The sequence below is a fragment of the Chelonia mydas genome, chromosome 8, assembly GCF_015237465.2.
Source record: "Chelonia mydas isolate rCheMyd1 chromosome 8, rCheMyd1.pri.v2, whole genome shotgun sequence".
In the NCBI taxonomy this organism is placed as follows: Eukaryota; Metazoa; Chordata; order Testudines; family Cheloniidae; genus Chelonia; species Chelonia mydas.
This window is the reverse complement of record NC_057854.1, coordinates 48,019,486-48,030,338: the sequence shown is the minus strand read 5'-3', so window position 1 is coordinate 48,030,338 and position 10,853 is coordinate 48,019,486. Positions and strand designations below refer to the sequence as shown.

At 42.3% G+C, this 10,853-nt stretch overlaps 1 protein-coding gene across 12 annotated transcripts in view; it reads left to right on the top strand.

Moving 5' to 3' along the window:
- Window positions 1–10,853, top strand: part of RC3H1 (ring finger and CCCH-type domains 1) — a 101,172-nt gene continuing 90,319 nt past the window's right edge. For all 12 annotated transcript variants that reach the window (XM_043521562.1, XM_037906467.2, XM_043521566.1 and 9 more), the window contains exon 1: window positions 1–130. The gene's annotated coding sequence lies outside the window, so the exon portion shown is untranslated. The remainder of the gene's footprint in view (window positions 131–10,853) is intronic.

Here is a 10,853-nt window from a genome sequence, read left to right as displayed (position 1 = left end):
GGTCGTGGGGAGGAGGTGGCGGCGGCCAGGCGGCCTCTGCTGCTGTTGCCGGTGCTGGAGGCGGTGGGCGCTGTGGCCAGCCCCGTTTCCCAGAGCTGAGAGGAGCCGCTGCTGGGAGCCCAGCCGTGCGGTGAGTGCGGGTCCTGGGCTTCGGTGCGGGGAACAATGGGGCGGAGGTGGCTTCTCTCGGGCCTGGCCCAGTGGAGGTCGGGGCTGGCCCTGCCTTAGTTAAGGCTTTCAGGTGACAGGGGGTCATTGCAGGGGGCTCTAGCCTGTGTTCCTGCCTCCATTTCTAGGCCTCAGGCTTCGGCCGGTCTCCATTTCCGAGTTGCTGTGTCTTGGAGGAGACCAAGGAGGCTAGTTCTATGAAACTGGGGGCCGGAAGAAAGAGGTTTCCTTTGCCCTTGGAGGAGGAGTGGGGGCTGGCCTCGTGTCACTCTGGGATGGGGACAGAGGACACTTTTTTGGTTGCGGGGAGAGTCTGAAATACGAGAGAGAATACATTCTGCAGCCCCAGTTATAAAGGTATGTAGTTTTTTACAACACAGATGGGAAGTTGGTTCCTGCCCTCAAAGGGTTTAGCTCCCACTGTGGATTTGCGGAGCTGATGTGACACACACATTGGATGCTTTGCTTAAAATATATCTACAAATATCTGTGTCTCCTCCCTCCCCCCCCCCCCCCCTTAGTCAGCCTGCTGCTGTTTTGGGTGCCTATCAAAGTTGTAGGGAACATTCAGGGTAATTTGGTCAGTGATTTCTGTGAGTGTCTGGAAACCTGAGAACCTGGCATTTGTTTGGGAAATGTAAATCTAAAAAGACCCAACTAACTTGACGTTGTTTTTCTTTCTGGTATTATGTTAGACACAGAGTTAAAAGATGGGGCAAGGATTTCCTGCCAGGAAACAGAGCACCGAGTAGCTACCCTTATGTCTTTGGGGGGGAGGGGGAAAAGAAGAATGCCCAGAAATGATGTTTTGTCTTCAGAGGCCATATTGAGTGAGATCTGTGCCATTTTAAGAGTCCACGAGTAGGGAAACTGATATTTCTTCTAGAAACTGGTATTTCATTAAATTCTTTCCACACACGCTGCTTTCTCCTGAACAGTTGTTTTAAAATTTGTTTTGTTTCAGTCAGTTATGGGAAAAAATGCATTGGTGACATTTTATCACTTAGTAAGGAGCGTCCATTATTTTAATGTAATTTTGATGGCCAAATGGTTAAATTGCAAAAATGAGTTCATGTTAAAACAGCCAGTTCACCTCTATCAGTAGCAATGCTGCTTTTTCACCACTGACTCCTTTAGTGACATATTATCCTTTGATCACTCTGTTGTAAGATGACAACTGGACTATTTCTACATTTATACTATACTACAGTGATGCCTAGTTTCAGTGACATATGGAAGTGTGCTACCTTTTCCACTAAAGTTTTTTTTCCATCTTCAGGGATATATAAATCTTGTTTTAAGCCCTCCTGCCAATTCCTGAGCATATGGGTAACTACTTTTGTGTGGTCTCATTGACTTCATTGAATAAAGTTATGCACATGCTTGAGTGCTGGCAGGACTGGGGTCCACATCTTTATCAGTTAAATTAGCATAGAAATTATCCTTCCATAAATGCAGTGTTTCATTTCTACCATTGATGTGAGGATATAGTTTCCATTAAAGTTAATAAGAGCTAGGTGCATCAAAGGGAGATGATCTCCCCCTCCCTGCCTTTCCTGAAATTTTCAGCCTATTATTCCTGCCCTAGAAAAGGCTCCTCCAGAGCAGATGATTTAGCAGGTTATTTTGAGGGACCTTTGTACTGATAGTACATGCGTTCTGTTTGTTTGATGGACTCCGATTTTCATGCTGTCAGTAAAACATCTTTGATCAGCATTAAAATTCATGGGGATGAGGAGGAAATTGCTTTTTCTTTGTACCAAAACCAACATCATTTAAACCAAAATGTACTAGATTGTTGGTTTGAAGTTGGTCTGGGCTGGTAGTGACTGCAAGGTCTGACCTAATGTCTGTCTGTGTTCATGAAACTAAGGGCAGATCTACATGTAAAATGTTGCATTGATGCAGCTGCGCTGGTGTAGTGTAGTTAATCCACCTCCCAGAGAGACGATAGGTATGTAGATGAGAGAAGCTCTCTAGTCAACATGTCTACGGGGGGCGGCTAGGTCTGTATAACTCAGTCGCTCAGAGCTGTGCATTTTTCACACTCCTGAGCTATGTAGTTATACTCAGATAGGTCTGTAGTGTATACCTGGCCTTAATGATGGCTTCAGCCCACTTCTCAAAGTGTAAGTGTCTGCATGACACAGACCAGCACCAGTTTTGCTAAGGGTGTGGCTACACTGGAAACTTCAAAGCGCTGTCGCGGGAGCGCTCCCATGGCAGTGTTTTGAAGTGCGAGTGTGGTCGCGTGTGAGCACTGGGAGAGAGTTCTCCCAGCGCTCGGAGCCTGTTTACGCTAGCGCTTTAAAGCGCTCTGACTTGCTGCACTCTGGAGGTGATTTTTCACACCCCTGAGCCAGCAGGATAGAGCCCTGTAAAATGTAAGTGTAGCCAAGCCCTGACTGAAAGGTTTAACAGAGTTAAGTGCTGAAGACCTAAATTATTTAAAGATGGCCCTCCAAAGCAGGTTTGAACTAACGTTGATGGGACAGTTTGCAGAAACTTGAACTCCTGTTGCCTATGACCTACCAGCTATCTAGATGGAGATCTTCTATCGCAAATGCTGTCAATCTGGTACTCTTCAGTCGTGGTGAATTCAGAAAATATATACACCCAAGATTTTGAATGAATTGGTTTATTTTCTTGTATGTCTGAATATTTGGAAAGAATCTGAAAAGGGTGGCAAGGATTGAAAATTTCACCGGTCTGAGACTTGCTATATACACAGGCTTGGCAGAATTTGATTTTTTTTTTTAAATTTAATGTTTAATATTTTTAATCATTTAATTTTCACGGGACATTAAAGGGGGTTCGTGTTAGAGTAGTGCTGACAGCAGGGCTTCAGGGGGCTCCCTGCATGGCCAATGGGCCTGACACCTGGCTACAGCATTCAGGGGAGGCTGTGGTCCAGACTCCATGAGGAGGGGGGTGAGCTCCCAGCCCTAGAAGAGGCCACCCGACTGAAGAATGACTTTTGCATGGGGATGACCCCTGTAAATCTGGCTGTGAATGAGCGAGCGGGGAGGTGACAGTGGAGCTGCAGAGAGCTCCCTGCATGGTCACCAGGCTGGTGACACCAGATCCCTGCAGGTGTTAGCTGTGGGGGAAGCTGCACTTGTCGACTGTTACAGATATTTTTTGTTGATTTCTCTGTCAGGTAAAATTGATGTTTCACAATGACTAATGATTTAAATCAAATCCTGCCAATCCGATGTATATGATACTGGACAAGTGCTCAAGAGAAGCACTGCTAGATTAACAGATTGATAGTGTTAAAGTTTATTATCTCATGACTCATCATTGCGAAAAAGGTGTGCTGTATGCCATTCAAAAACAGGAATTAGTTTTTCGTTTAACTATGCATGTTGTGATTACCATATTTCTTTTTCCATGTGAATTCCAACATGGCTTTACTGTCCAATATCTAGAAAACAAATGACTGCAAAATAATGCTTTAAATGCCTTAACTGTAAAATAGGGATAATGATGTTTGCTACTTTTGTAAAGCTGTTTAAAGCACTTTCCATCAGTAGATAGCATAAGACTTGGGTATTTATTTATTTATTTACGTTCTCCCTGAAAAGCTTTGAAATCCCAGCTTTCAAATGGTATGAAGAATAACACTGAAATTTTAAAAAATGAGAGTCTAAAGTTAGGATCCCAAATATATGGCCTGACTTTCCAAAACTGATGATCACCCGAGAAGCTCCCATACGTGGTACAACCAAACTTCCTTTTAAATCTTGACCTGTCTCTCACCATCACTGAAATCAATTGCGACATGATTTTAAGTAGCTGCAAAGTAGAAGAGGAACAAATAAGAACATAATCAGTGTGGTTTTTCCCCTAGTCCTCCAAGACCTGGTATACTGCAGCCTGCTTGAGTTTTTGATGGACTAGTGTTTAGAACCAGAAAATTTTCCCCAGTATTGCCATTGAACCATTGATTAGACAAACATGTTCAAATCCTGAGTGGAGATGCATACATCTGGGGGAAAAAAACATTTAATTTTTCATTTTACAAAAAATCTATTGTGACAGTTAGGTATGTGTAAAATAACTACACCATATACCGAAACTCAGCAAGTGAACCAATGTCAACGAACAATAACCTTTCTATAAAAATTCTTTTGGTCTTCCACCCTTTCAAACCACTTCCAAGAAAAGCCTGAGAAAATAGATAGGCCTTGCAACCTTCCCCTCTCAATGGAGATAGATGAGGAGGGAAGCAAATTCCATTTGTGGATGGAACTCCACAGAAAACTGTCTCCATATGTACAAAGCAAGTGGTTGTTGGTCTTTTAACAGCTGAGATCAACTGGATACTTGAGCCATCTCTCTTTTTGTGCTTTAACCTAAGATACGTAGGATCAGGATCATAAAGTAACTTGTATATCAGAGCCAGTATTTTTGAGGTGCACCTGACAATGAACTCGGAGCTAGTATAGTCAAGGGAGCACAAACATGTGCTTTATGTGTGAAATGGCAGTAAGTAAGCAGGCAGCTGCGTTCTGCACTGCTTGCAGTTTCAGTGTGACCTTTAAGGTTAGTTGTATGGAGGGCACATTGTCTGGAGATAGTTGGGTAACTGTCATGACATCCACAAATAGCTACTGATCATGCATAATTTTGTTACTGTACAAAAATATTAATAACACATGTTGAGTTGTAAGATACGTTCTCCTTTTGAGTTGATCCACGTGTAGCTCCTGTTAGCGCCACTGTGGTCATGAGCATGTCTTGAGAAATATGGTAGGGCAAACTATCTCTTGCACACAATCCCATTGTTTTAATTGGTGGCCTGTGTAGTAAAACTTGAAGTGACAGAATACTACAGTAGTTTCAAAGGAATTAATGACTTATGTCTCCTATACTTCTGAAATGACATAACTGAGGAGAAGTCTTAATGTCTGTAAAACTGTATGGGCACTAACCTGTTTCAGTGTGGTATTTACAAATGCATAGGTGTTCTCCCCCCCCCCCCCCCCCCCATATTGGGAAATCAGTTACAGTGCTTCAGGAAATAATGTCTCTGTTGCAGCACAGCAGTTACTCATATATCAGCTGTGAGAGGTACTTGTTCTGACCTTTGATTAGGTGACGATTCTGGATAATCATTCGTTCATTGTGGTTTGATGCTGTTGTTAAAGTGGCACTGATTGTGTCCTCCTATAGTTGAAATTACAGAAGAGCATCCATAAAACCTCCCTCTTGATAGTTTCTCCTTCAAGCTGAAATTTTCCATGCTTCATATTTGACCAAAAATGATTTTTTTAAACATTCAGCTCTTTGTGAGTGAGAGAAAATGAAGTAGATCAAAAATACAAAATGAGCAATTATTAGAGAAGATAAATGTTTTTTATAAGTTTTATCTGCCCTCTACTACATTGAAATGGAAAGCAATGCGCTGGAGAGAAAAAACATTCCTCTCTCTCCTAGCTTTACTTCCTTCCACAGAACATATGGTAGGGGTGTGTGCGGAAATGGGTGTTGGGGGAGGTGAGTGTGTTTCATGTAACTTTTTGAGAGAGAGAGAACCTGTTCTCTATATATTAATACAATTTTTAGCCTTCAGTGGCAGGGATGGCTTGTTGATTGAAACATGTTTGAAATGCTTATTGTCCTGGAGCCATCCATTCAAATTTAGGCAATGTTGATTTCCCTGCTACTTACTGATTGGGATTTTCAGAAGCAATGCAGTTTTGTACCGTAAACAAGATCTGCTGTGGTTGGATGTTTCTTTTAAAGTGGTCATCAGTGAAATAGTTCAATGTTGACTTCAAATTACTATGTCAATAACATTATGCTTGTTACTGCCACATTGTTCCTGGTGGAGCTGAACCAGTGTTAGCAACACTGAAACTTATTCTGTTGTAGACAAGGCCTGAGAGCCCCAGAGCTGCTTCTGGACTTGTAGATCCCATGCAAGATTTCAGAGCTACTGCTAGCCTACCATGATGGCTAGTATCCCATCTTTAATTCCTCTTATTTAAACTTTGCTGTATATAAGGCGGGGCCAGGATTCAAATATAGATCTTGCCTTAAATGAACTTTAAAAAACCCTTACAATCTTAATAAGTGGACTTTCAGACAAAGTGACGATGAGGTGATGTCTGAGATTGAAGGGTTAGAGGTTCAGCAAGGTTCAGATGGGCATATCCATGACTTCCTAAGTGTGAAGTAGCTGAACTTCTAGCAAAAACATGCAATTTCATTAAAAACAGCTACTATATAGGAGCATTGGAGGGTAATAAATGTTGTAACCAGGGGTGATCCAGGGAATTAAAAACAGTAAAACTTACTTCTGTACCTAGTAAATTGGTTGAAATGATCATTAAAAATAGAACAATAAAACCTCCTGGAAGATCATCATATGTTGTTATACTATGTAACCTGCATGGTTTCTGCAATGGAAGGTTGTCTCACTAAACTCTTACAAAGCTTTGAAAGTGTCAACAAAGTAGTGGATACAGCAGAACTGGTTGTCCTAATTTATTTAGATTTTCGAAAGGGCTTTTGGGGTGTTGTGGAAGCTAAGTTTAGTTAGCGTTCAGAGGGAGATTAGATGCTTATATGGACAAGAATATTCCCACTGATGCATTTAGAGTTTTGGAAGGGGTTAAAAAAAAAACCTCATGCTTCATGTTTTAAACTAGTCTCTAACTATCAGGGATGAGGATGAGAGCTTCATTTGGATAAATTATATTGTATCTGCCTACTGTGATTCTTGCACCTTCCTGTTAAGTACCTGGTACTGCCACTGTCAGACAGGAAACAGGATTAGGTGGACCACAGAGTCTGGTGCAGTATGACAATTCCTATGTTTCCTATATGGAATACAAATTGTGATAGGATAAAATGAAAGCCAGAAAAGGAAAAGCACACTTCTCTTGTCCCCAAAATATTCTCCTCAGTAGTAATGAATTATGCCAACTTTGGAATAGTATCAGAGGGGTAGCTGTGATAGTCTGTACCCACCAAAACAACGAGGAGTCCGGTGGCACCTTAAAACTAACATTTATTTGGGCATAAACTTTTGTGGGTTAAAAAAACCACTTCTTCAGTTGCATCTGAAGTGTGTTTTGTTTTGTTTTTTTTTACCCACGAAAGCTTATGCCCAAATAAATCTGTTAGTCTCTATCTTTTGGAATAGTTCCTTTGAAGAAAGGGGAGGGTGGAGGAAGAGAGGGAAGACAGAAATTCATTAAACATTAATAGGAAAATACAATTCTCTGTTAAACATTCACATGCAAGTGTTGTATTCATATTAGCTCTTGTACTCATCTTATACCAGCTCTTACTTTTTCGTAGTATTTATCTTTACACTTAATAGCATGATGTGAGCAGTCTTTTCCACAGCCAGCATAATGTGTGATCAAAGCTATCCTTTTCCTGGGGTTTGGTTTTGTCATTGTACTATTAATGAAGTTCACCTCAGGCCTTCCCTCCATGTTTAGCTGCTCCTAGAGATGGTCACAGGACTTCTGCACCTGTCTACTAAATCCTCTCTTCTGCAGATCCAACCTTGAGAGCCACTCCCGTGTAACTTATATCAGTGGTGGAATTTAGTGAACTTCATTGGTACTAGTGAATCTGCTGTAGTCTTGGTCTCTAGCAGCAGAATCAACAATAACTGCAGTTGGGCTGGGTTCACAGAACTGTCAGCCTGTTACACATGCTAATACAAAAAGATGGAGAGTTACATGTTCCTGTTGCATGAACAAGCTGTTCTCCTTCAAGGGGTCCAGCACGAATTTTTTTTCATCCCTGGCATGTGCAACATTCCATGGTTGTTGTATTTTCCACTCACCCATCAGGTACTGGCTACGGCCAAAATGTGAGGGACTACTGGTCTGATAGAGTGTGGCAAATCCTGCAATATTTGCTTTTAAGATGTGTTGAACAGTAGTTTAATTTGTGAAGTGGTTATCTTGATGTGTGGAGATTCATTGTCCAGGCTACCATTTCCAACAGTGTTGGGGGCATAATTTAGGATGCAGAAAGGGTATTTGGAGTTTAGAAACATCAACAGAGGTACTATATGTACTCACATGAGCTAGTTATGCAAGACCAGGCAATTCCTGTGCATCTGGAGACTACCTCTTGTTGGGATTTTGCATGCAGAGTACGTCGTCAGGAGAAATTCATCGCAATGGCTTGGAAATTGGGGGTGACTGAGTCATTTGAACTCTTTCCAGTCACCAATGGGGTCAAGCAGGGCTGTGTGTTGGCCTCAGGTCTCTTCAGTATGATGTTCTTTGCCATGCTTAGAGACACCTTATGTGACTGTCATACCAAGATTTGTCATCAGATATCGGACTGATGGCAAGCTCTTCAATTTGAGGAGACTACAGGTGATGACAAAGGTACAGGAAGTGACTGTTTATGATCTTGGGTTTGCTGATGACTGTTTCCTGAATGCCAGATCTGAGTCTGACATGCAGCGGAGTATGAGCTATTGTTCTTCAGTTTGTGACAACTTTGGTCTCTCAACATCAAGAAGACAGAAGTGATGTACCAGTCTGCCCCAGGAAATTCTGACGTACAACGTGCTATCACAGTGAATAGCCAAATCCTTCAGGCAGTGGACAGGTTCACTTACCTTGGAAATACACTGTCCCATTTGCATGGATGGTGAAACCAATGCCAGAATTGCAAAAGCGAGCGTGGCCTTTGGCAGGTTATGTGCAGATGTGTGGGAGCATAGAAGCATTAGTCAACAAAACTGAAGGACTACAAAGCCATCATGTTGCTACCTCTGATGTCTACATGTGAAACCTGGACGGTGTGCAGATGCCATGCTATGAAACTGAATCACTTCCCCATGCGCTGTCTGAGGAAACTCATCAGGATAAGATGGCAAGAAAAGGTTCCAGATACTTAGGTTCTCATATGACCAGGCATTCCAAGCATCCATATTCTGATCTCACATATGAGATGGGCAGGCCATGTCAACAGAAGGTCAGATAATCGACTGCCAAAGAAGATCTTTTACAGCGAGCTAAAGGAAGGAATCAGAGTAACAGCCGTGTTAGTCTGTATTCGTAAAAAGAAAAGGAGTACTTGTGGCACCTTAGAGACTAACCAGTTTATTTGAGCATGAGCTTTCGTGAGCTACAGCTCACTTCATCGGATGCATAGCATATCGTGGAAACTGCAGTTTCCACGATATGCTATGCATCCGATGAAGTGAGCTGTAGCTCACGAAAGCTCATGCTCAAATAAACTGGTTAGTCTCTAAGGTGCCACAAGTACTCCTTTTCTTTTTAAAGGAAGGAAAGCACTCTAAGGGGCTGAAAGAAATGTTTCAAGGACTCCCTCAAGTTACCCCTGGGGTGTTTCAACACTGACTTTTGGGAAGATCTCACACATGATTGTTCTACCTGGTGAAGCCTCTCATCCATACCGGAGCTACAGGCTATGAGCAGATGAGAATTGCTGAGGCAGAACAGAAGTGCCGGCAGCATAAGGACATGTATGCACTTCCACTTACGTTGGCAAAATTTATGTTGCCCTTGGGGGGTGGGGTGAAACCCTTCCCCCGAGCAGGGCTGGATTAACACAGGGGCTTTAGGGGCTGCAGCCATGGGCTGAGGAGGGCGCTGGCACAGCAGGGCTCAGGCAGACTGCCTGCATGCCATGGCCCCATGCCGCTCCTGGAAGCGGCCGGCTGCTCGCATGTCTCTGCCGCACCTGGCAAGGCTCAATACCTTACTCTGTATTTCTTGGTTTTCACAAGTTGAAGTTTTGCTGAAATCAGTGTTCTGGAAAGGCACCAGCTGTAACTGGGCTACCATAAATCCGTATATAAATCAGAGCAGTGCTCCCCAAGCTATCTGATGTGGGGGACCAGCAATTTTTTTTTTCCAACGTGTGTGCAGACCGGCAGCCGATGGCTCGTGGACCTGCACCGGTCCACAGACCACCACTTTGAGTAGCACTGATTTAGAGGATGCATGGAGGGAGAAACAGAAAGTAGATGTGCACCAATATAAATCAAGAATCAGTAAATTAAAGGGTCTTACGGCAGCTGAAACTTTAACTTGATCCCAGTGTTTTCCAGTACCTCAAAATATCGAGAAGAATATGTTCCTTGCTCATTTACATTCATTATACTTTTTCAGTGATATTGACTGAACAATAATTTGAACAAGAGTAGCACTGTGCCTTTTTCCCCTTCCCCAACAATAACAAGTAATACAGGGTATATGTAAAGGAAAGAGTTAAAGAATTTTCCAACTTACTAAAGGCTGAATTCTGGATACCCTTATAAAACTTAAGTAGAAGTGCTTGCTCAGGAGAAAACCTGGATGTTGAGGAATAGGAAATGGAATCCTCTTTCCATTGCCTTACCTGGGGGTAAAGTGTAGAGTAGTTGGTGAAGAGATGCATTTAAAACTGGTTTATTTTGTTGTAAAACTTACTACTCTGATTTGCCAAGTGTTGCGTCTTGTTAAGGGATTGCATGTGGTGTTGATTTTTAAGCAGCTGTTCTCTGTTCTGTTTATAGCAAGAAGGAATGTCTCCTTTCTAAAAACGAGGGATAGTTTCAGGACTCGACAAAATCATTTAATGCAAATACTATTGCTTTGGGAAATCAGTATTTAGAAACCCCTGAATTCTTGTTTTTTAAATAGGCACACAATCAATAATATTTCCACATGCAGCCTGGAGAACAGCAG